Here is a 26,030-nt window from a genome sequence, read left to right as displayed (position 1 = left end):
CATATGGCTGGACAGTACTCCAGACTGTGACCAATTCTCTTTTCTTAACCTTGGTCATTATTACATGGTCTGAATTTCAGAGACATGGGAAGGTTGGCCAGGACAGGGCAGGCTGTTGGCCTTTTTCAGGCTTTGTAAAGCAAGGATCTTGTCACTATCTCAAACCTAATTCACACTGACTCACACAGGTTTTTCTCAAAAGAGAAGTTATTAGTGTGACTCTCCCACCTTTTCATTTAAAGGGCTCTCTGTCTACTTTTAAAAGGAAGTGGAAAATCAAGGCATAATTTGATGATTGTCAGGGGAAAAAACCTTCATTTTCTGAATCTTTCAGATGAAATTATCTGAATTATGAGTGTAATGGGAAAAACACTGCTCACACACCAAGTCCCAGCTCTGAAGTGTGAGCTCACTGTTGCTGGAGTCAGGCGTGTGAGTCTCCAGTCCCTGAAACTCCATGTATATGCGTGTGCATGTGCAGGCATGTACAGCTGTGTAAATGGCATGTGGTACCCAAGTAGTGCTTTGCCCAAGAAATCTGAGAATGTTAACAAAGCCTAGAACTGACTTTTATTTGTTTTTCAATTAGGCTTTCTTAACAAGAGATCAAAAATATGTGCCCAGATCTCTTTTTGATACCAGGTTATGCAAAGAACTAATTTGAAATCCTAAGAGGACTTCTAGGGCCTCTGCTCATTATATATAAGACTTTTGTAGAAAATAATTAACACAAATGGATTTGGAATCAAGTTCAACAGAGGACATGATCACTTTGATCCTAGTACACTGCACACCAGGCTTGAACTGATGCATTGATTAAGCATTTTAAATACCAGTTCTCACCAGAGAAAAAGATTTTCAGTATTCCCCAGGGGGTAGTGGATAGCAAGATACTTTCTTTCCTTTGATATATAAAAACAAGAAACTGGTTGGAGGAAAACTTTTATAAGGGTGGTTTTATGTTAGAGGAGACTCTTTTCAACAAGGAAAATATTTTATCCTCTTGTTTCCTTAGAATGGTGTTGAGCCACAAGGAAAGGAATTTTCTACCTGAAAGATGTGCATTCGTTTGAATTTATTTGTTAGATTTGTATTTATTTGAATGGAGGAGGGTGGGTCACACTCTTGTAATTTGTTGCTGTGATCAGACAGGCTTGTTTACTTTACCAGAAAAAACATTAAAAGCAGTAGCATGCGTGCACGCATGCGCACACACATACACACACTCACAAATGTTTCTTTCTCACGTAAGATGGGAAACCCTAGCTTAAACACATTCAAACAAATTTATTACTTCAGGGTTTCTGGGAACCTTTAATACACTAATATGAAGTAACAAACTCCAAGAAAGCTATATGGCATGCAGTGTTTTCCATCGATATTATTTGACCATGAAGGACACTCTTCTCAATTCAGGGGATTACTGTTCTCTAGAACATTCTACTCCAAATGTGGTCCTTGACCCCTGCTGGTCTACAGCAAGATCAGGAGCTTGCACCAGAATGTGAGTTGTCTGTGTCACTAAGCCACAGTGTAGTTCAACTCACACTTTTATTTTCCGTAGCAAGATTTTCTCAGTGAAGCAGTACACTGATTCTGGCTTGAGCACCTTTACCTTGTCATGGACCAGTAACAAGCAGTTCATCGACCTGTTACTCTGAGCAGCACAGAGGTTGACCTCACCGTGACAAATGCTGGCTGAAAGAATTAGGTCGGTAAACGGGAGTTACCCTGACAGCATTTCACTCTGTTCTTACTGCCTTCCAGTCACAGAACCACCTGACGGGAAAAGATCCTTAATACAACCTCCCTCTTGACATTCAAGTTCATTAACATCAACTGAGCATTTACTAGTGCCTGACACTGTAGCAGGCACTTTGCATACCTCCTAGTTTAATGGCCAACCTGTGAGCTACGAACGAGTGTGGCTGTTTCACATATGAGGAAACTGCTACACATGGAGGAAGGCAATGTGTGTGACAGTCCCTCTGCTAGCAATTGGCAGAACCGCAGTGCACCCCTGACTGTCCGACTGCAGCCCCCTCAGAGAACGTGTCCTGACAGCAGCAGTGGTTTTCAACCATCTGAGCCAATGGAGGCTTTATTCTACTTCAGAGGCTAATTGAAGCAGAAATTCCCCATCAGGCAATCTAGAAACCATCACTATCCACAAATGTCCCCTTCTGTCTAACCTAACTTCTATCTAATCTGCCATTTATAAAGAGAAGTTTCCACATGTCCAGTTGTGATGGGCATGTGTGGTTCCTCCTCTCACGGGGCTTACAACTACTGAGCTTTGAACTTTATTTAATAATAGTAACATCAACTTCCGATACCCCTGCCTGACGTTACAATCAATCCTGTTGTGTGTTTAGAAACTGCCAAATTTCTTTTCCAACATTTTTTTCTTTTCTAAGATCCCACTTCCTCTCATTCTTTTCAGGGATTGAGAGTTTTTATTCAATTAAATAAGGCCATTGTCTATTTAATGCCCAAACATCTAGACACAAGGTGAAAACTTCATCCAATTATTTTACTAGTTCAACACCAAACACGCAGATGGTTAGAAACTTCTGAAAGCTTGATTTTTATTTTTATCACTTGCTCTCTAAATTCAAATAGCATCTGAGAAAAACATCCTGTGGGGGAAACATAAAATTATCAACATAGAGAACAGAGCAGGGGCTCATGAGTTACCAGGTTAGTTACTGAAACAGAAGTGATGAAACAAAGCCACACCCGGTTACCATTATTCCTTCTTATGGTAAGGTCATCTGTGAAGATGGACCCACAGATGACTGTCACACCCTGTACACCATGTAGTGCAACGTGCCTTTGCCCTACTTGATGATCAGACCAGTTAAGAACATAGGCACCACCTAGGTTTCTTGCTTATTCATTTTTTCATTAATTCCACAAGCACTTATTGAGTACATCTGTAAGCCAGGCACTGTGATAGGCCCTGGAGGTATAGCAGTGAGCATGAAAGACACAATCCCTGCATTCACGGAGCTTATAGTCTCCTCTGGTTGGAAGGGGCATAAATCAAATGCTCCTAATGTAAAACTGATACTTTAATGGGACCTGCAGAGCAGGAGGTGCATGGTGACAGGAGAGCAGATGATGGGAAGATTCAATCTATTCGGGGAAATCAGAGAATAATTTCCTGAGCAATTAATATTTAAGCTGAAGCAGGAGGTAGGTTAGAAGAGGAGCAGGAAGAGCATTCCAGGCAGAGGAATCACCACAGACAAAGGTCATAAGGAGGGGAAGAAGCCCAGGAGAACATGGGATGGAAGTGGGGCCAGCGTGGCTGGAATGCTGAACGCAGGAGGTGTGTGGTACCAGCAAGATGCAGGTGGGGAGGCAGGTTAGGGCAGACCACCCTGACCTTTGTAGGAAGGAACAAAGGTTGTTTCTTTGTTAAGGAACTTTCTCTTTCTCCCAAGAGCAGTGCAAGCCTGCTCTTCTCTGCACAGGTCATATTTTGGAACACCTTTATTTGCCCAGATACCTAAAAGTTCTGTGCCAAAGACAGGATGTACACCAAGATGGATGAGCCAGTAGTACAACATAGGTAGTACCTGGTGGATACAGAGAGTTTAAATTTAGGAAGCAAATGGCATTTTGTCAGTTTGGCCATGTTGCCCTCTAGCCCCCTGTCTGCCACTCATTTGATACATGTCAGGGCATGGCCTGCACCGAGCTTCTCCAATATCAAGGTGTCCTCCTTCCAAGGTGAATCCGCTCATGAGTGATTGAATTGTTTGGAGGGTCATAGAAGCTGACAGCTCCCTATTACACAAAGGAAAAGATAAGCTTCCGATTAGTCCTAGGGCTAGAGGAAGCCAAGATAGAGTGCACCTGTCAGAACTGCTTACGACATATAAATCATTACCTCAATTTTCCATGCAAGCATTGGGCCCGGGAAAGGAAGAAGTGACTGAGGTTGGTTAGCAGTGCAGAACCATACAGGAGAGCTCTTGCTTTCCTCCAAAGCAGGATATGCTCTGCTATCCATGCAAAGAAAATTGAGCCCCATGCCCAGAGGAACAACAGAGATAAATGTGCACTGGCTCCAGAAAGAGGCAATTTGTTTTTCTGGCATTTGCTAACAGTTTTTACCACTAATCTAACAATAGCAGCCACCAAAGCTTTCCCAGATTCCAAAGTGGGGGAACATGCTTGGTACTGTGCTTGCTTTATGTTTGATCCTAGATTTCTCTCTATTGTGTAATTGCCATAGTAATCGTTTTGTTGCCATTTTCCTTTCATTCACTGGGCAAAAAATCTCTGAGACAGGCCAACTGTGGCTAAACCGCTATCCCATAGTCCAGGATATCAGGGTATTTTTAGGGGCAAAAACCAACATAAAACTGAAAACAGATTGAACGAAGGACAGCAAGTCAGAAGATATTCAATAAAGATTTAAAAGCTTAAATTATTTTGATGGTACCCAAATTTTCATTGCGTTTTATGTTGCATAAAATACAAAGTAGCTAGCAGAATGTGAGATCTGGAAGATTCCAGCTGGAGAAGCCCCAGCACTGAGTAAACCCAAACTACTAACTTGTGCAGCCAGCCTCAAGAAACACTAACTCTTGTGCTTCTCTGGGGCTCCTCTGGACAGAGTAGACAAGACTGTGGGGGAGCCGGGCTCATTCTCCAACACAAACAGAGAGAGGTAAGTTCACGCTCAGAGCTTTTGAGAGGGATTTTGGTGAGTGGCACCTACGTTGAAAAGAAACCATGTATTTGCCCAGCCCAGATAGTCCTGCTGCCAATGATGTAGGAGGCTTTCTTCTTTTGCACCTTTATGAATTTTAAAGGGAAGCATATCCTCAAAATTGCAACACAGCCCAAAATGGATTGGCTGCCAGTTAAAATTCCCTAGGACTGAGAAGAGAAATGCAGTAGATTTTATGTGAACAGACCCAAAATATATGTCATGACAGTGCACGGGGAAATGTACGAACTGAAGGAACAAGTCACATGCATGTCTTAAAACATAACAATTGCCTTTTTTGTTCAGAACATGTGAGCAAAATGTTGTTATTGCCAAGAGAAACCTAGGGAAGATTTATTTCCACTTATCCTCTAGTAGGGAAGGAAAGCCCACAGACAGAACCATTCAGGGAGAAAGTCAAGGGGAGTAGTTAAAAGGCTCTGGATTCGAATCCCAACTCTGTCTTTGTATGGCTTTGGGCCTTTTATTTAAGCTCTCAAAGTATCAGTTCATTTATGAAGTGGAGGTAATATTATTAAAGTATCATCTGATTTGCTATCAAGAAAACATACTAGTACGGTGTCTGGCTTTTCGCACTAACCATTCAATAATAGGTAGCTAGCTCCAAGATGGGAATCAGGAATGCTCAGAACAGAGGGATCCCTGGGAGAGTCCAGGTGCTGCTTTTGGATGGGAATATACATTTCTGTGAGGACAGGTAAGAGGAAAGAGACTCCTAACTTGGTTGTATGGCCAGAGTTGATTTGCCTAAAACACATTGACCCCAATATTTAAGACTCTTCAGTGAATGTTCACATTGCTCACCTAAGTAACATTCCCGTTAAGGATTTTTAATAAAACCCTGAAGTGCAGATACAGTGGTATTGGAAAATAAATCATGAGTTTGAGTCTCTGTGGATAAACTGAGGAAAGTAGTTTCCAACTCCCTAATGCCTGTTTTTAAAAGACCAGTGAACTTTCAAATCCTCACTGGTTATGTGCTTGGAAGTGACTCCTTGACAGGGAAGAAGCTACAGCCAAGTCTAATGTGAGTGGCCTGTGGGATGATGACAGTAACAGTTGCCTGGGAAGCTGTTAAAATGACTCAGGACTGTGGTTGTCAATCTTTCTTTAGATTCTCTGCCTCAACCATCCTTCATCAAGAATGCAGAATTCTGTGCCTGGGCCAGGGACTTCCCCCTAAGTCAAAGGATCCAGTGTCAGATATTAGACCTTCTATCTTTATTTTCTGGTAGCAATGAAAAAAAACAAAAAAAACAAAAAAAACCTTCTGATTAGGTCACTTTTCCTTAACATAAAAACAAACCAAAAAAGTTCTTTTACTGTTTTCTCCTTTGTCTTGACCACTAAGAAAAAAATAGAAAATAGGTTTTCTACTTTCCATTTTTTTCTTCCAGCACAAGCTCATTATTAATCCATTTAACCCTTGCAAATTCAAATAAAACATTGGACATTAGAATTGACTTTCCAGAAATTTTTCTCTTAATTGGACTGCTTTTCTTTAGAAATCATCATGCCATCATCTGTGGTAAGATAGATTCTGGAAAAACAATGTGCCGAGCCAAATTATCAGGTAGAATTAGATTTCCCTGTATTTCTGTTTGATAACAACACTGTGCCTTGGCATAATACTTGCTGATTATCAGAAGGTAAAAAGCTATAACTCAAACAGATGAGCTTTATTGGCATTAGTCCCTCCTGGGAAAGAAAAAAAAAAGTGTATGAGCGGAAGAATTTGCAAATGCCTTATATGTTGAGAGATTGAAATTCCAGTCTGTAAACTTAGCTTGCCTAAATCTGCAACCTTAAAAAATGAAAATGCTTTCCTGTATTTGATGTCATAACTCACAATCTGGGTTTATCTCATTTTCTGTAGCTCAAGACCAAAAAAAGTACATGCCTATAAATATATCTAGAATAGAATGTCATTTTAAACTAGAGAGTTCTCATGAAGGAAAAAATAAATGGTTGGGAGGAGTCTTGAGTCAAACTCCTTCAAGAACTTGGAAATTAACAAGAATGTGTTAATGAACACACAAATTGAACAGCGGCATGTACTACTTATATAGGAAGGGAGGTTTGTCTACCACTTTTATTTGTCTACATTCTGAACCATAAGGTAGTTTTCCTTTTCCCCAGCTGTCGTTATTCGTTTCAGTCTCTGCTGGTAGCTTCCGCTGCTGAAATAGATAATGTAACTCTAATCTGTGACATTTGGACACACTCTGCTGACCCTCTCTGTGTCTGTCAAGTGATCCCCTCTCCCGCAATATCTCCAAGAAGCTACTCCTTTGCCTCCCATTCTAGACTCTATCTTGTTCTTTGGGAGAATCCACAAAAACCCTTTGAATGGCTTCCTTGAACAAATCTAGGACTTGTCTGACTCTATCCTTACAGGACAGGAATATTTACTCTCAGTTTCCTAGGCCCCTTACAACTTCATATGCCTGTCAATATCAGAGCCAATTGTGTGGCTTGATCCTTGTTTGACATCAAAGCCAATGCTTTGCCTTTTGAGGACTTGAAGACAAGAATCTTACTTCATAATATTCTTCCCCTGGGAAATTTACATCTCCTCTTGCCTCCCTGGACGTCTCTCATTGTGAAAATTGTGGCAAATAATTTTCCTTCCCTGTGTCTTTCTTTTTGGCACATTCTTACTTGTCGATCAATAAATTACTCCCTGCCAAGCTCCAGCAGCCTGCCTTCTTCCTCCACCACTTACATTCTCCTTTTGTGTTTGAGAAAAAGCTCATTGTTTTTTTCTTAACCTCCAGTGAAATATTCTCTTTATTTACTCCCTTTGTTTTGCTTATCATTTAACTTAGTTCTCAATCCAACCATCCTCATCTGTTCCTGCCTCTGGATTCTCTGCATTTTCCTCTTTAATAGCCAGAAGCTAAAGAGACCACCACTGGAGTCATATGCTTCTTTCCTGACATGCCAGGATAAGGAAATGGGATTTAAATAGCAGTAGAAGGTGATACAATAGAAGAAAAGCCACAGTCAAGGATTCAGCCAGTCAGGTAAACAGGATGTAGTTTTGTGCTCACCGGGATGGATAAGGCCTCCTATTAGAGCTGTGCCTTGATTTTCTCATCTGAGAAATGAAGTTAACTTTCATTTATGGTACCTTGTGAGGATTAGACGAGATCAGTCACATAATGTGCTTGACAGGTGGCACATAGCAACCTCACAATAAGCATTAGGTACAATTATGATTACAAGAAGCAAGTGTAAAAGACACAATCCCACACTTCACTGGGTTTGGAAGCTGCAGCTATACATGGGGGAGAGACAGACGTAGTCCCTGTCCAGCCAGGAGTCTCAGCTTTATTTGTTTATGTAAATAACTCATCAAACCTACCATTTAGCAATTCCCCACTGTGAAAAGGTACATGAAATAACATTGAGCAACCTAAGGACAAGGACTTATTTATTTTTTTATTCCCAAGACTAATACTTTGCCTGACACAAAGGAGATTTCCTAAATCTAATTTCAAATAAATATTTGAAATTAACATATATTAATCACCTAACATGTCCCTGGTGCTGCGCTAGTCACCTTTACAGATCACTGTGTTTCCCAAAGTCTGGGATATGTGTTTTTGTTGGTACAAGACACAGTTTTAAGTAATATTAAATCATGTAACTGAGGAAGTTATTCCCTTCTTCCTTTTTAAATCATTCTGATTATGTTAACCTCAGAGTCTCACTTTGATCTTAATATTTTTTTAACCTCTCTCATAACACTTGTAAGTCTTGATTTTTTAAAACTGAGAACTGGCCTTACCTCTAAGTCTTTCCAGGTGACCATATCTGGCTAGAGTTTAAGAACAATGTTTTCATTCATTTTGATAATTTTCTTCTTTGGCAATTCATAGAACACTGATTTTCCATGTATTGCAATGATACAAAGTTCCCTATCAAAACAAATTTAGTTAACTAAAGAGCAGATCAGTTTACAAAAATATTAACTAAATAATAGTATAGGTAAGACAGACAGAGCAAAAAATCTGAAGGGGTACTAAAAAGACTGAGGTTTAACCAGCACTATTCTAATTTCCCCTCAGTTAATAGACCCGAGTCTCACCACAGATCAACTGAGTTAGAATCTCAAAGCATAGATCTGGGCAATCCATGTTTCAATTTCTCTTTAAGAGCTCTCAGATGATTCTGATGAAAAGCCAGTTTAACAATCTCTGAATGAGAAAATCTCCAATTTATTTTATTTTACTTTTTAAAATTTTATTTATTTATTTATTTATTTATATTTATTTATTATTTGTTTGTTTATTTATTTATTTATTTATTACATTCATTTAACGAATCTTTGCTGAGTATCTACTATGTGTAATGCCCTATGCCCTGGGTGCTGGGGATACTGCGAAAAATAGTTATAGAGTCAGACCCTGACACCATGGACCTTATGTTCTGGTAGTAGTTCATAAATACTGTGTTCCTTGAGTTTTTGCCTGCTTATAAATGTTGCTTCTATGCTAAGTCACAGCCGAAGGAACATAAAATTGTCATAACTTTGTACACAATTTTTGGTTATGTTTCTGACATTGAGTTTACTGTAGAGAGAAGTCTGAAGCCAGCCTTATTTTTCCCTCTTATAGATGACTCCTTTTAAAAGATCTAGATAACCCATATATCTTCTTTATATTTGAACTAGAATAACTTCACTAGAAAATGCCTTGGTATTGACTGTTCTCTGTCAGTTTCAGATGGTATTTGAATTCTTGCTGTGCGGATCCTAACTGAATGTCCTCATGACTTACTATGTCATTTAACCTCACTGAGCCTCTGTTCTTTAAAGTCTGTAAAACATTCATAATATCAACCATGCAGGATTTTTATGAAGTTTAAAGGAGGTAATGTACGTAAAGCATATGGGAGATGGTAGGCATTTGAAAACGGGTCAGTCGAAGCAGCAGTTTTACAGAAGCTAGACTCCAAAATCATCCCATAAACCAAGAATTAGGTATGGTCAAAAATACCTTTGAAAAATCCCATAGATCACCCATGAGATATAGTGTGTGTAGTTTTTATAAACTCTATATGGAATAATATGTATGATATAATATGTAGAATATAAAGAATAATGTATAAAGCTATGCAAAAAAATGTGAAGGGCCATTTATGAAAAACATACTTCTTTAAACCTTAGTTGCTCATTCATCACATCAAGATGCCCAGAGATGAGATCCCACCGGTCATTCTGTCTGGGGAGAGAGCAGATTTCACTCCCCTCTCCCATCTCAAACTCACTTGGGGACCTTTACCCATTAAGTGGGATACAGTTGCAATAGAAGACATTATTTAAATTTGTTTCCTTCTTTCTTATTTCTGTATTATGTTAAGCATATATAGTTGAATTCACATATTTAATGCATATATGATGCAACTCAGTATATCATTATTATTCCTAGATTAGAAGCAAAATAAGTACTCAGTAGAATATAAAATAGGCGGAAGTTAGGTACAATAATTTGATGTTCAACTGCAGTGATTTTAAATGACCTGCACATTTATCCTTTTTTCTCTGAATGATTAGTTTTCCCTTCCTCTGAAGTTTTCCTTTTCTTTCTACTAGCCTCAGAGCTTTATGGTATTTAAAGGAGGCCCTCTGCTTTGGCTATTGAAGGAAATAATTTATATTCACCCCTTCAGGAAGAAAATAATAATAATAATGGAGTTTGCAGTCCTATTTGTAACCTCCATCTTCATCACCTTCCTCCTGCCATCAACAGTTCTACAAACTCACATTTCACAAAACTGGGGGACAAAGAAGAGACCAGAAATGAGTCAGGAAATGGATGACAACCTGGAAAACTTGCAAGGAATAGTTAGGATATAGAGTTCCAAAAAGGACAAAGCACAGCGCTGGTGCAGGTGGAGAGAAAGTTCAGTCATTCATGTGGAGAATGTGGAAACACGGCCGAAGTAGAAGTTCAGAGAAAGATCTCAGGGTCTTAGTGATAACGTGTGATAAGTGTTAGTTAAAACTAAACCAGGCGTAAGGCACCCAAAAGAGTGTGTTGTTCCAGAAGAAGTAATTACCTAATTTTTTTCAGTTTCAGTAAACTCTTATTCTAATATGGTTTAAGGATCTAGTTTTTAGAAGAACGTGATTGCCATGAAAAGGGCCCGTAGAATTTCTAAGATGGGCAGGGACATGAGAGAAAGTTATAAGGGAGAGGTAAAAATGGGTCCATTGCCTGAAGAAGAGTGAAAGGCAATTCTAATAGCACTCCAAACAAGATAAATTTTTTATCCAGGGAATAGTGATCAATTGTGCTTTGCTCCCCTTGGACAAAAGACTGTTAGAAATCTAAATTAAAACACTAGGAACTCAAGTTAGGAAATAATTCCAGGGGGGTTGTCAAAATGGTGTCAGGTTGAAGAAGGAAGCCAGAGAATTAATCTTTTTCAGATTATTCTCAACCGGGTTAGGTACATCTGAGGAATGAGAAGAGCTCTGTTCACTGGAGTAATCAGGACCAGGGAAGACTTAGGGAAGGGGGTGGATAGATAGAAGTGGGGTGAACAAGGGACGAGGCAGGAGAAAGGGTGGAAGAGATTATGTATATGGCATGTCCAACAGGCAAAGATACGATCCAGTTAGAGGGGTCTGACTCTTCCATTCCTCCTGCTTTGTTTTTCTCCCTGCTTGTTTTCTTCTCTTCTTTCTGACAGCACTGAGCACTGAAGGGGCAGAGGGTGACTCACTGGAGGCCATGTACAGACTGGCAAACGAAATAAGTCATTGATAAAGAGAGGAGAGAGTCCAGACACGCAGAGAGAGGCAGTGCAAGAGACCATGTGGCCCCTGAAAGAGACAAACAGAAAGACAGCATACTTCCCAAGTCTCTAACAACTTGCCAACTCCCTGTTCCATTTCACATGCTCCATTTCAGTCCCAATGATCTGCAATATTTGTCTATCCTACAATCATCTTTTCTCATGTGTGTTGTTTTTTAGTAAGTTTGAGAAGGTTTCTGTTTTTTGAAATCTAAAGAGCCCAGAGCAGAATATTACTCCCCCTCCTGGCTTTCTTGTCTCTCCCTCTGTTCTTTTTCTCTTTATAGTCCTATTTCTGCTGCTTTTCTCAGATACCCTCTTCTCTTCCTAGTCCCATTCCTTCTACCCCTGTTCCTTACCTATTCCTGCTCTCTCTCCTTAGAACTAGCAAACCTTCCCCTCTAAAGCTTCCCTCATCTAAATCTCTCCCTCATCTACTTCATATAACAATTTTATTTTTCAGGATCATAACATTCAAATTCAGCCCCATTATTTGGGAACAGAAGATTTAAGGTATCTCCTGCTCTCAAGCCAGACTTCAGAACACTGTCATTGTCTTCTCCACCTTCCCAACTCCTTCACCCATCTTCTGACCAGCAGAAAAATCCAATTAGTTATTGTTGTTGATCCCTTACTGTGCCTAATTCATAAATTAAATTTTATTATGGGTATGCATGTATAGGAAAAAACATAGCATATATCGGGTTTGGTATGATCCATGGTTTCAGGCAACCACTGGGGAGTCTTAGAACATATCCCCCAAGGACAAGGAGGGACTACTGTATTTCACTTTTAAGAGAAAGGGATATATCGCAGGGAGGAGAGGTTGGAAAATTGCATTCAAGTTCAAAACAGTCAATAGTATAGAAGAGATTTTATCTGACATTAATTTATTTGAAGAAAAGACCTTGGGATTTTAGTTGACAGTATGATATGGACTGTTATAAAGGTAAATCCATTTTAAGCTACATAAGCAGAAAGCAGATGTCTTCTTTGGAAGAAGAAAGTTCTCTCTGTGTTCTGAGCTGGTGGATTGTGTTCAGTAAAGCAAGCACTGGTAGAGGCCCATTGGCCCTGACCATCAGTGAGGTGTGAAGGTTGGAGGTTGAGCCTTTTTGGAAGGGGGAAGGGTGGAAAGCTGTCCTCAAATATCTGAAGGGCTATTGTGTGGAGGATGGGAGTGGACTGGCTCTCTATCAACCCAGGGAATAACAGGTGGACAGTTCAGGAAAGCAGATCTAAGCTCACAGGAATGAGGAAGCTGTGATCATTAGAACTGCTTAAGTTTTCCCTAGAAGAGTCCAGTGCAGACTGAAGAATCTTAAGAATCCTGCCCTGGTAGAGACACTAAACATGATGATGACTTCCCTTCCTTTTCTTCTACATTACAAAAGTAATCCATATTTATAGCAACAAGTCAAATAATACTATATTTTTTTATTTTAATTTTTTTATTTATTATTAGCATATTCATTCTTACAAATCATGATATTTCTTTATGCCCTTTGCCTGACCTATCAATTCCCAAACCCCCTCCCTCCCTCCCCCCTCTCCTTCTGAAAGTTCAATGTATTGTTGTGGTCTTTTCTTTCTTTCCTTCATTCCTTCCTCCTTTCCTCCTTCCTTCTATCTCCCTTCCTCCCTCCCTCCCTCTCTTATGGCCCCACATCTCAAGATAACTAATGTTACTCGTTTGGTGCGTGTCTTTCCAAACCTTTTCCTGTGTCTGTACATACATATAATAACATTAATGGAATATGATTTTGTGTTGTTTTTACAAAAATGAGATCATGCTATGCACAATACTCAGTAATGTAAACATCCCTCTGGGTCAATTCATCTTTGAAATAGCTGCAGACATTCTAAAGTATAGGTATCCTATAACTTATTAAATCATTCCTCCATTGATAGACATTCAAGTTGTCTCTAGATTTTGCTACAATGTAATTATAACCAACAATGCTACAATAAATGTTCTCAAACATACGTTGTTACATACTGATGTTTATAGGATAGTTTTCATTAAAGTAGGATTTGCTAAATTAAAAGATACATACATTATTTACAAGATTAAAAGATATGTACATATCTTTTAAGCACATATATAATTAAAAGATATATACATACTTCTAGATTATCTTCAGAAAATCTTGTTGCGGGCCGAGCCCGTGGCGCACTTGGTAGAGTGCTGCGCTGGCAGCGCGGCGACGCTCCCGCCGCGGGTTCGGATCCTATATAGGACTGACTGGTGCACTCACTGGCTGAGTGCCGGTCACGAAAAAAAAAAAAAAAAAAAAGAAAATCTTGTTGCAATTCATACTCCACCAGCAAATGCTCATTGTTCATCATATCCTGGCTCCAGGATAGGATGCCATCATCATTTTACTTTTTACCCATCCAACTGAGAAGCAGCATAGTAGAGTTAAGAGTAAGGGCTCTTGGCTACAGTGCCTGAGTACCTGTCTCAGTTCCAGCAAGCACTAGCTGTGTGCCTTAAGCTAAGACACATACTGCTTCGGGTCTCAGTTACCCTCATCTGTAAATAGAGGATAATATGCATAAAATTCTTATGAGTTTAAATGAATTAAAAGTTATAAGACTTAGAACAGTAACTGGCATATAGCAAATTCCTTATGATTAAAGAATTTTAAAATTAAAGATTAATCAGATTAATCTTTTATAAGATTAAAGATTTTCAAAATCTTAAGTTTGCATCTCCCTGATGACTAATGAGGTTGGGCATACATATTTCTATATATGTCTTGGTCATTTGCTTTTCCATTTCTCTAAGTTTTCTGTTCATACCCTTTGTCCCTATTTTTATTGAGTTGTTGGTCTTTTTATCAATTTTTAGGAATTCTTTGTCTATTGTGAGAAAAGGAACCCTTTTCATTTCATTTTTATCTTCCATAAATTCTTTTTTATCTGTTTATAAAAATAATTGGAATTTTTTTTTAAGTTAACATTTTAAAAACCCCCAATTCTCACAGAACTGTAAAAATCATTTTGAATCCGTGTAACCTCATACTCCAAAGGATAATCACTGTTACTAGTTAGGTGTATGGAAACCCTTCAATTTGCTCTCAGATTCATTGGCTCTTGGCCTTGGATCTGTATATGGGTTATCTGGGCGATTTTCAAGATACGAGTACCTGGGTTCTTCCTCACAGACATTATGACTTCACTGATTGGTGGTGGGGCTCAGGCATCGGTTTTTAACACGAGGCCTTATTTGATTCTAATGTGCAGACAGGATTGGGAATCAGACGATGTAACCCTGAAAGGTTATTCATGGGTCAAGTTGGTACTAAATCCAAGTGTCACTAGTAAGCACTACCGCCATCTGTTGGTGGGAGCCAGAACTGACACAATTTGGCTGTGTATTTAGCATCGTTCGTTTCTAGGAAAGGCCATGTTTTCTAAGTTCTTAGAAATGCATCTTTGTGTTCATCCAGACCTTTTTAATGTACGTGACTTCTCAGACAACTTCCAACTGTAAGATTCTTGAAGTGAGTATCAACTTTCTGTTTATCTTCTTGGTTCCATATATTCCACAGTAAAAAAATGACATAATGTAGTGTGATCTCCCAAGGTCTTTTCAATCCTTGGTCATCAAAGATTCAGTGATATTTATCTTAACAATTAATAGGAGAAATTTTACTAACAAATTTTGGAAAGACTTTTATCAATAGCTATCGAAAAACAAAACAAAAATAATTTTTGTGATTAATCCTAACCAAACTAATCAAAAATTAAACCACTGCCTCTCCCCACCCCACTCCTTCCCCAGCTGTAAGTGTTAATTGAAGTTTTCCCCTATGGGGATATTTTAAGATCTCTACTTTTTCTTGTGAAATTACACAATGTGAAACATCAAGGGAAATAACAGGAAAGGCAGTGAACAGGGAAACACACATGAGAAATAGTGATGTTGGCAGAAAATGGAAGTGTCTGGGAAAAAATAAGGTAAAACTGGCAGAATTACAAGCTGCTGCATGGGCTGGTAATTAGATAGTGAGTTTATCTTCTGAGGGAAATGTATTTTTTCTCTTTTTTGTAAACAGGCCAAAGGAAGTCAAAGACACCAAGAGTATGAAATTGTTAGTCTGCCATGAAAACCATCTTTGCTGCATTGGGTTTTAAATATATATAGAGAGAGAGAGAGATATATACTATACACATAATATATATGTTGAATATATATGTTGAAATAAATACACACACACACACACACATTTATATAAATTCCCAGGCAGTTTTTATGGGTTGTGGGTTATTCTTGCATCTAACTATAGGGGATAAATCTTTCAAATATACAAGTATATGACAGTACTTCAAAAAGCTTATGGAAAGATTAGTATTTTAATTCTACTTTCCCATGAACTTTTTGAAATACCCTCATATGTATTATATATATGTATTTTATATGTGTGTATGTATGTATATTAAATATTTTTTAAACCAAAACATCTTGATGAACTGGACCTTTCGGCTGCCAATTGTGGAAGTTGATACTGGGTTTCTTCTATTCACTCTAGATCTAAACTTTGTTCCAGAAGAGTTTACTTAAGAGCTGGGTTTCTCAACCTTGGAACTGTTGACGTTTTAGGCTGAATAATTCTTTGTTCTAGGGAGAGCTATCCTGTGCATCATAGTGCATTTAGCAGCATTCCTGGCTTCTACCCACTAATGCCAGTAACATCCCCTCAGTTATAGGAACCAAAGATCTTTCCAGATACTACCAAATAGCAAAATTGCTCCCAGTGAGAAGCACTGATTTAGAGAATGGGATGCTTATGGCCCTTATGGTCCTTACTGTCACTTTTTAAAAAAACAACTTACCTAATTCTCCAATCTAAATTAGGGATCATTTTCTCTCAGGGAACAATATACATCTTTACAGCATCAGTGACAGTTTATGAGAATTCACTTACCTTGAGACCTTAGTGTCTTTCTTCTCTATTAGACTTTAAGCTCTACAACTTAATCTCTTTTGTTCACTTGTATCACCTAGTGCAGTGATTGGCACCTAATAAATGTTTGCCAAATGAAAGAACATAATTCTAAGGTAGTTAATAACCTGAAGCACAAAGCCTGACTTGGTCCAAAGGGGTTTTTTCTTTCAGGCTTATTTCAGTCTAACTGACAAAACCAGTAAGAGAAGAAATCAGGGACATATTGAAGCTGGTGAAGGGTGTGAGCAGGGAAATCTAAAAGTTATATTATTTGGAGAGGATTCCCAAGTGGTTTTGGCGGGGTGCTGTTGAGTGGCAGTTTCGTTCTGGAAACAACAGCTCTGATATGTCACTGTAGACTGAAGCCAACCTATCACTCCTGCTTTCTGAGCTCCATCCACCATTGATCCATGGAGGAAACAAGTTTTTTGACCCGAGTGAGGTTTAATGCTCCATTAATTCTCTGAGGGAAAATGCCCCAGGACCAGGAGAGATGTGTCTATAGAAAATAAACCTCAGTACAGATAGCACAAGAGGCTTTTAAATGCTTCTTTTCATGTTTTTAAAAAATGGAATTAAGATGCATATTTTATAAAATGAAAAATGACTGGCATTCTTCCCTCTGAAAATGAAAAGTAATTTAATTTGTTAGTGGTTTATTTTATTTGACAGTCTTTGTACATACTCGATTTGGTTTGTTACACTGAATTACCCTTTAATAAAGGGTACAATAATGCCAGACTCTGCCCCCCAGGTTGGTTTGATAATTGGATGAGCATCATATTGTTCAAGGTTTTCATGATGATGCGGACAGAAGCCATTTGCAAAACTCCTAAGCAGGAGAGCTTTCAGCTTTTTTTTTTTTTTTTTTTTCCTGGTAAAGTTAATTGCTACCTAGTGACTGATCATTCCACTAGCCCCTTTTCCTGATAATACTAACTTCTCTAATGACTGAATTCCCAGGGTGGATGGAAGGGATGCTAAAACCTTATAGCCAATAGAAAAGGTCAGGAAATCTTCCCTAGGGAATCTCTCAGACTGGACCATTTTTCTACAATTGGAAGTAAGTAAGACTGCTAATGATAGCTACCAAAGAGGCTGGAGCCAGACCACCAGAGTTCAAGGGCAACTTCACCCCTTAGTGATTGTATGAACTTGGGCAAGCCTCATGACCTCTCTTGCTTCGGGATCTACATCCGTAAAGTGAGAATGATTTTAGTACCTGCCTCGTAAGGTCACTGTGAAGATTCAGTAACACGGTGTGCGTGAAGTCTTAGCACAATCCTGATGCACAGCAAGTTCTCCATAAATATTTCTTTGTTAGATGGTGTTCATCAGGCCCTGTGCTAAGTCTTCTCAACAATACTACTGACAGGTTGCTACCCCTAACATTACAGAAGAGAACACTAATATCAAGAAAGATTAAGTAACAAGCCCAAGGCTGGTAATGGCACAGCCAGAATTAAAGCCTGGGTCTGCATGACTCCAAAAATCCTCTTACACCATACGACTTCAAAGTTTGTGCTTGTGTACCCCCTAGAAGGATTTTGGAAAGGTATGTGCTTTCCTGAGCATTTTTAAGCAGAAAACTAAGCATTTCCATTGTAATGTTAAATAATTGCAGAAAATGTGATTTCAGGAGAATTTTAAACATTGCCAGTTTAAAATAAAACTGTTATATCACCTCTTTAATTCATCCAACGGAATTTAAATACCATTGTAACTGGATACCCACCGATACCCACTAAAAGAATATCTGAACGAGTTCTTTAAAAGTCAGAAACTTTATGTTGTTCTTTTTTCTTCTTTAAACATCTCTTTTCATTGCACTTCCCCCAAATAAGTGTTAAAAGTCTTTTTTGATCATTTCTACACCAAACATAGATATAGATAGATTTCCCCCCTATGAATATTTTATTGTCTAAGAGTTCAAAATTCTCATCCGGATCTAATTATTGCTATGATTATTAATAGAACACAATTCACCAAAACAACATAACCACATAATTCTGACAAAAAAGGATTATATGTAAAAAGTAAAATTTTATTAGAAGTGCATATTAGAATAAGCTGGGGGTAAGCATTTATGGGACCCTGATTAAAGGTATTGTCCAATTGCCCCTCCCAGAAGCATTTCTGTCTTGCATAGTACACCTTAGTAAGCTTCAGCATGGGTGAAGGGATGCCTTCCTTGTCTTTCTTCTGCAAAAGGAAGGAGCCCCTAGACTGTGTTATCTCCTGAGATGATCTGATTTTAGGAAGGAAAATACATGGAAGTTAGGGATGAGGAAACAGCTTCCTCTAAGATTGTTCCACAGAGTTCTTAAAGTCATCACCCACTCCTAGGGGCACAATCCCCTGATTGAAGTTAGCTGCTCTGTACCACCAAGCCGTATGGCTTTGGAATAAGGATGTTTAAAGTAGGATCCAATGGCTCTCCCATTCTCAAGATCACCCACTCCCTCTTCCTTGAAAATGAAGTCTGCTCTTTTGCTTTATTCCAAACTTATTGTAATGATTACTGCAGAGTCACAAAGGACGTTTCTTGAAGGAAGCCCAGGGTAAAGTCAAGGTGGTAGACTTGAAGTGAGGCTGGATCTGGACTCCCCGCACCTCTCTGACAGATTTACCGTTTAGTGCCTCTAGATGGGGTAGCAGATTCACTCCAGATTCTCCACTGAGCCTCACACCTCTGGAGCCTGAACACCAGGGTCAGGGTTTCCTTACACCAAGGATGAGGTGGACCCCCAGGACTTCAGCTCTCATCGTTTCTTGTCTAAGTAAGACAGCCTTGGCTTCAGCTTCCCAAAAGGGCTGGCTTTGAACAAGAAGAAAGGGTAAGGGGTGTGCATTGCCTGCGTCCTCTAAGCTTCTTAAGGATGCTCTGTGTGGTGACTCATAGTAGATGCTAAATAAATGCTCGTTGAAGGCTTTATCTGGGGTCATTGTGTGGTCATAACATTCCTTTATGCACTTCCTTACTTCTGACCTAATGAAATATGTATGTATATATAAGTGAAAGTGCCATATCCATATACTTGGGGGAAGGAGAGGAAATATCTACTGAACATTAAGGAGGAAATATGGACGAGCATGGATTTAAATTGATAGCAATTTTTTCGAAAGCCCACATAATGTTGATTATGTTGAATGTACTTAACAAGAGAGGGATTCCAAGGTTTGTCTGCTCAACTCAGTGAGATCTGACCTTGGGTTACTGAACAGCTAGAATTTACTAACATCCCTGTGCAAATAGACATCTCTCTCTCTCCCTTCTCCATGACTTCATCTTCTTTTTGCCTTTTATCTTCTATCTGGCCATCTCTTCTCCCTCAGAGTCTTGCCTTGAATCTGTCAACCTACTGGGGTGCCAGAGGTTGCCATGGTAAACACAGCTGTTGTTTTTTCTCTGTGAAAAATCTGCTCATAAAGGTGCAGGGAGTCCTCCCTCTAACCTCTCCCTGCTGTGCGTTTTCACAGATGTCTTTAAAGTGGGGGCCTCAGGGGCTTCCTGTTTTCCCAGCTCTACTCAGCTTTCACTGTGCGCCTCTGAAGCGGGGCATCATGACCCGCCATCCCCACTTAGGTGCGGCAGAAGATCATGAAGAATCGCTCGTGTGGTCACCAAATAAGCCAAATGACAGCAACATTCATTTTGTTAGTAAATGGATTCTGGAAGTGAAAGAGGATCTGGTATTTCCCAAGAGGAGAGACAGGAAAGATGATGAGAAAGAAGCTGGGGAGGAAGACTGAAGGAGACGTGGGCAGAGACAGAAGGAATGGAGAAGCAGAGGATCTTTTAACAGAAAGGGGAGCCCTGAGATTCCCTCCACCTCGTAGTGGAACCTGTGATCCAGCCCTGACTGCTGGTCCAGCGACATCTGCTCCTGCTCCCTCCCTTACCACGCCTCTCTAGCCGCACAGCTGCTCACTGTTTCCCTCGTACTCTAAGCTCTCCAGCCTCGGAGCCTTTGCACCTGCTCTTCTCCACACCAGAAATGCTCTCCCCAGAAAGCCGCTTGGCTCCCTCACTCACTTCATTCGGGTTTCTGCTCAAATGTCACCCCCTCAGTGAGGACTTGCATGACCACCCCACATCAAATAGCACACTCCCCACTTGCTATCCCTTACCCAACTCAGGTTCTCTTCACATACACACGAAAACTTACACCCCACAAGAACAGGGCTCACTGTTGTGTCCCCAGTCGCTAGAACATGTCCGATGTAGTAAGTATGTGTTGAGTGAATAATCGCGTCACTGGCCGCACTCCCAGAAGCATGCAGACTCACACGCCTGCACACGCAACTTTTGCCCTCTGGCCTCTGTGCTTTGCACATTGCTGGTCCCTGTGACTGGTGCACAGTTCCCTCTCCTCAGCACCCCCCACTCCTGCCTGGTGGACTCTCACTTGCCCTTCGAACCCTGTCTACCTGATTAGTCCTCTCCTTTCTGAGGTATGCCTTGACCTCCCCAAGCAGACATAGCACTGCTTTGGTTGTTAGTACCTGGACAGTGCCTACTGACCTCCCTGACAGCATGATCTCCCTCATGAAATGTCTCTTTACCTGTCTCTCCCAAGTGTGTGCTTGGGGACTGAGTGTGTTTTTCCAGGGCCTGGAATTTGGAGTGACTAAGGGCTTAGACTCCTGAATCAAGGAATGCCAGACGTGAGTTCTTGCTCTGCCTCAGACTAGCTGTGTGACTTTAGACAAATCACTTAACCTTTCTGTGCCTCAGCTACCTCATCTGTGCAATAGGGATCATAATATCTAGCAAGCTAAATCACAGGATAGTGATGAGAATTCACTGATGAATTACATGAGAGCTTAAAGCGTTCTAAGCAGTCAGTTGGGTAAGAGGATAGAATGCAAGGTATGCTGAGGTGGGGTGGTTGTGGAAGGCCACTCCAAGGGGGTGACATTTGAGCAGTGACCCAAATGAGGGAGGGAGCCATGTAGGTCCTGAGAGGGGAAGAGCATCCCAGTACTAGCACTCCTGAAATGTATCTCTGCACACTTTATTGCAGGTTAGACTGCTCGACTGCCCTTTGGGCTCCAGGATATTATTCAGTTGAAATTCTAGCGTGATGCCAGGTGTACAGGCAAGACACAGGGCAGGGGTGCTTGTCCTTTGGAATCAGCCTCAAGAGTATGAGCTGAAACTAAATCAAGATCAGGGGGAAGGGGACACCTTAGGGAGGGACATCACTGAATTCCAGCAGCCCAATCCAGAACCACCACTGACGGCTGAGGACTGGCCCTGTCCACAAGCCCCACTCTTGTCTCAGAGTTGATTCCAGCCTCATCAATGACTCTGCCAAGATGGCTTGGACTAGAGGCTTTGGACTAAATTAAAAGGTCCCAGACTGATCCTGGGTTTTGTCTGGTTCTGGTTGTGTCTTTGGCAAAAAGGGGGCTCTGGTCCTGTGGAGAATGGCTCAGACAGATGGGGGACCCGTTACAGGATGACCAGGGACAGGGCGCTTCACCTCGCACCTCTCAATTTCCTCACTGCAGATTTCAGGAACTTCCCAGGCTATTTGTTTTCAAACTTCCCTTATCCACAGAAATAGTTCTTTAAGCAGGATATTATTGAGAATCCAAGCGTATATTACCAAGAGTCACGAAGGGGGTGAGGCCTAGACACCATGGCCGCCCTCTGTGTCCACCCCGCCTCCCCCCACCACACACGCACAGGCCATGGCCCAGGAAGAGGTTCTAAGGACACTTCCAAGCCAATGTTCCTTGTTTCAGTGTCACATCTGTACAGCAGAGTCTTTCCAAAGTGATAGGCTAAGACCACATGAAATTAGTGATATCTGATAATTTTTGACATGCAGCACTGGCCGTTTCATGTTTCAGTCTAGTAGTTTTGTTTGCAGTAGTGGCTGAGTGTGCTCACTCAGTAACCATATTGCCTGGGTCGGATCCCAGCTCCTCAGCCTCTTCTCAGTATGGCATTGGACAGGATTTTACCTTTAGAATGGGGCCAACAGAAGACTCTTCCTTCCAAGACTGGCTGCCGAGAGGGCGGAATGAGATAATGCCGTGGAGTAAGGTGGGGCCGGGGTGGGGGGCTCTAAACACATACTGTGGAACAAGCATGGGAAGCTCTCCGTGAATGTTTTCCCGAGAAAGACCTAACGATTGCCTGGGGTCCAGACTCAGGGGACGGTGTCCAGTTCTTCTCCCTGCCTGGCCCCAAAAGGAGCACGTGGCCAGAGCAGATGGGAAACACAGTCCCACCATGGTTCCCTAATTGGTCCATGCTGTCCAGCTTGACCTGCCAGACTTCCCTCTTTCTTCTCATAAGGGGAATCACTGGGCAGCAGACAAGCCTTTACCTAGGCCCAGGACTGATATTGGGGTACCGTGAGTGACATTCAGCACCATTCCCACCCCACCTTATCTGGACAAAGCATCAGAGGCCCCATCCCAGAGACCTACGTGGAGCCCTTCCCCACTAAGTGGAACATCATGGAACATGTCAGCCTGAATTAGCAGGTGGGCTGGTCACATCAGCTGAAGCTCTGTGCTGGCAGCTCCCTCATTGGAGTGCCTCTCTTGATCCTGGCTGTCACACTCCCTTCCATGTCACCACAGCCACTGAAAACCTCTGCAGAATATGTGCAGTAATGAAGGAGTTCTGGGGGAGTTTAGGAGGAGTCGTGGGAAGGCTTGCTGATTTCATTTTTCCTGTGGCTCTAGGCAGCCTGTTTTGAGCTCTGTCTCCTGTGGGGGCACAGAGCAAGCAGGCAGTACTCAAAAGCTCTGGTTGGAGAGGTCCTTTCTGAGAAACTGTAAAAGCATGGCACATGTTTCTGAAAGCACCAGAATAGACACCCTGTTCATGAATGCTTGCAACATCTAATTGAGGCTTCTTAACCACAGCTCTACCATGACTACCACTGCTATTATTGCTACCAATAGTGCTACTCATTCCATACATTCTCCTGGCAATTCACTATTGTCACTTGCAAAGCATTTATCACTTCCTATCCTGTATGATATTTCAGTGTGGCATGGTACTATGGAAAGAACACTAGCTTTGCAGTCAGGTGGACCATGGGCTCAAGTCCTGCCTATGCCTCCTAGAGCTGGGTGACCCCAGGCCAGTGACAGCCTCTCTGCACCTGAGTTGTCTCTGTAATAGTACTTTGTATTAGTACCTATTTCACACAGGTGCTGTATGCAGAATGCTTGATATAGAGTAAATGCCCAATAAATATTTCAGGATAGTTCCTAAGGGCAAAATCACTTTTTTATTCATTACAAAGCCATAACTCAGGTATGCCCTTAATTGGTATTCAATAGTTTCTCACCATCCCTTTAAAAATTCTACCTCGTTAGTCCTCTAACTTATTCTCTACTCTGCATCTGGAATGATCTGATCAAAACTTGAACTTGATCATATCAGTCATTGCAAATCTTTTCATTTTTTCCTATTTCTCTTGGGATAATGGTAAAATTCATTCTTGCCTTCTACCTACCCTGTCACCTCAACTCCCAGAATAGTTCCCATCACTATCTCTGTCTCAGCTACACTGACCTATTGGTCTTTCACTCTTGCCTGTCTCACCCCCCCCCACCACCATGCCACAGGACCTTTGCACATGCTATTTCTCTTACTGGAGCATTCTTCCCTCCTCTCCTGGCCTTGTTAAACCCCTACTCATTCTTCACATACCAACTCATTGATATGTTCTCTGGAAAGCCTCTCCAGATCTCCATGACCAGGTTAAATCTCCCTTGGCACTCAATCCTCTTTGGGGCACTTACTGCATTTCATTATGAGATGATATAATTCACATCTGTCTGTCTCCCTCATCTGGATCCACTATTTGATGGCAGGACCTGTGTTTGGTTTTGTTCTCCAGCTGAGCCCCCCTGAACTGTATTAGAAATGTTGCTGAAAAAGTGAATGGGAGGGTAAACTGGAGGGCAAATGATCTCAACAAATCCCCAAAACCACCCTTCATGATAATGAGGGCACAGTGGTTTTGGCCACTGTTTTTCAGATAGTGTGACCAGAGCTCAGGAAGAGCAGATTAGTTGCCTAGGGTCTCACAGCCTGGCAGTTGGTGGTGAATCTGTGATCAGAACCCAGGTCTCCCAGTCCTGCCATCCCCAGGCTTGTGCTACAGACCTGTTACCCATCACTGGGGTGGGGGACCACAAAGGTTTTTCCTCGGTTCCCTTTCCTGGTATTCAAGGACCCCTGACTCTTCCTTCAGTCGCATCTCAAGCCACCTCTGGTTCCCGGGAGACCCAGCATCACATCTGTCTAGAACTCTATGTTTCCTCTGAATCATTCATTTAATTTTTTAAAAACTCCCTCAAAGGTGAGGAAAACTCCCTCAAGACTGAGCTGGGATAATCCTGTTTTCTGAAAGGTTGTATTATTGAGGTGACTGCACTTCACAAAATTTGACCTTTGTTTTTACCTCCTTCTCCTTACCACCTGGGTTGAAACCAATCCGAAAGCTGAAGTCTTCATCTACCACCTGGTATCAAATCAGCCGAGGATCCATTGCAAGAGATGATTTGCTTGAAAAGAAAATAGCTTTTGGTCCTTTTACTTTCTTGTTTTTATTAGGGGACCACACCTGTGTTGTGTGATGCTTGGTTTTGCTTTTATTTTTCTTTTTGTCTGTCCCCTCTCAGGCCTTTGTATTCTTACTTTCTTAGGAGCCAGTCCACCCAGAATTCAAAAATGCATCCAGAAGTGATGGTTCCTTGTTCATATTTTCCAGATAGAGATTTATGCATTTGAAACTATTTAACTGTCCGATTCTCCGATCTGCCAGAAAGAAAACATTTACTCACATAGTTTCACTCATTCATTCAACGAATACTTATCAAGAGCTTTTTATATTTCAGTAAAGTGACCACATAGTTAATGACTAGACTGGTACCGTTCTGAATGTGAAAGTGGACATACCTGGTTGGTACTCTAAGACAACTGGTGTAAACGAGGTCAACCGGTATGTCAATGGATGCCCTATATATTAACAGCTGAATTTGGGCTGTTAGAGTCTTGGGTGATTATACATTTTTCCAAAATGCCCTTAAGGATTGAGGACAAAGCCAGGATGCAGTGGAGGCCTCCAAAGCCATGACATAAAAAGACATGAAGGATAAACTTAGATTAAAGTTGAACTAGACATTTCTAAAATTTTTCCACAACTTCCTTCTCTAAATAGATTTCATATTTGAGAGAGAAAAAAAAAGAAAAAACTGGAACAGCAGCTCTGGAAAATAATGACCCTGCAGTGGAATCCAAGATTCCCTGAGATGAGGTCACCTGGAGGGGCCTGGGGGAAAGTTTACAATTTGTAAAGGATGAAATTCCCTATCAGGGCTAAGGGATAGTGATAACTTTTGAGACAGGAGTAAAGCTAAAAGGAACAGAAGGGAACAGGAACTCAGTGTGATTCGTTATCAGTCTCCTCCTTTCTCTAACTTGGAGCTTTTTTGGTGTATGTGCATGTGATAATAAAGGATATAAACACACACACTCT

At 40.9% G+C, this 26,030-nt stretch overlaps 1 protein-coding gene across 2 annotated transcripts in view; it reads left to right on the top strand.

Annotated features, from left to right (window-relative positions):
- The window catches only part of PPP2R2B (protein phosphatase 2 regulatory subunit Bbeta), a 437,349-nt gene that overhangs the window by 361,509 nt on the left and 49,810 nt on the right, over window positions 1–26,030 (top strand). The window lies entirely within an intron of this gene.

Source organism: Cynocephalus volans, chromosome 2, assembly GCF_027409185.1.
Source record: "Cynocephalus volans isolate mCynVol1 chromosome 2, mCynVol1.pri, whole genome shotgun sequence".
Lineage (NCBI taxonomy): Eukaryota > Metazoa > Chordata > Mammalia > Dermoptera > Cynocephalidae > Cynocephalus > Cynocephalus volans.
Note: the sequence above shows the minus strand (reverse complement) of the source record. Positions and strands in the feature narration are given on the sequence as shown.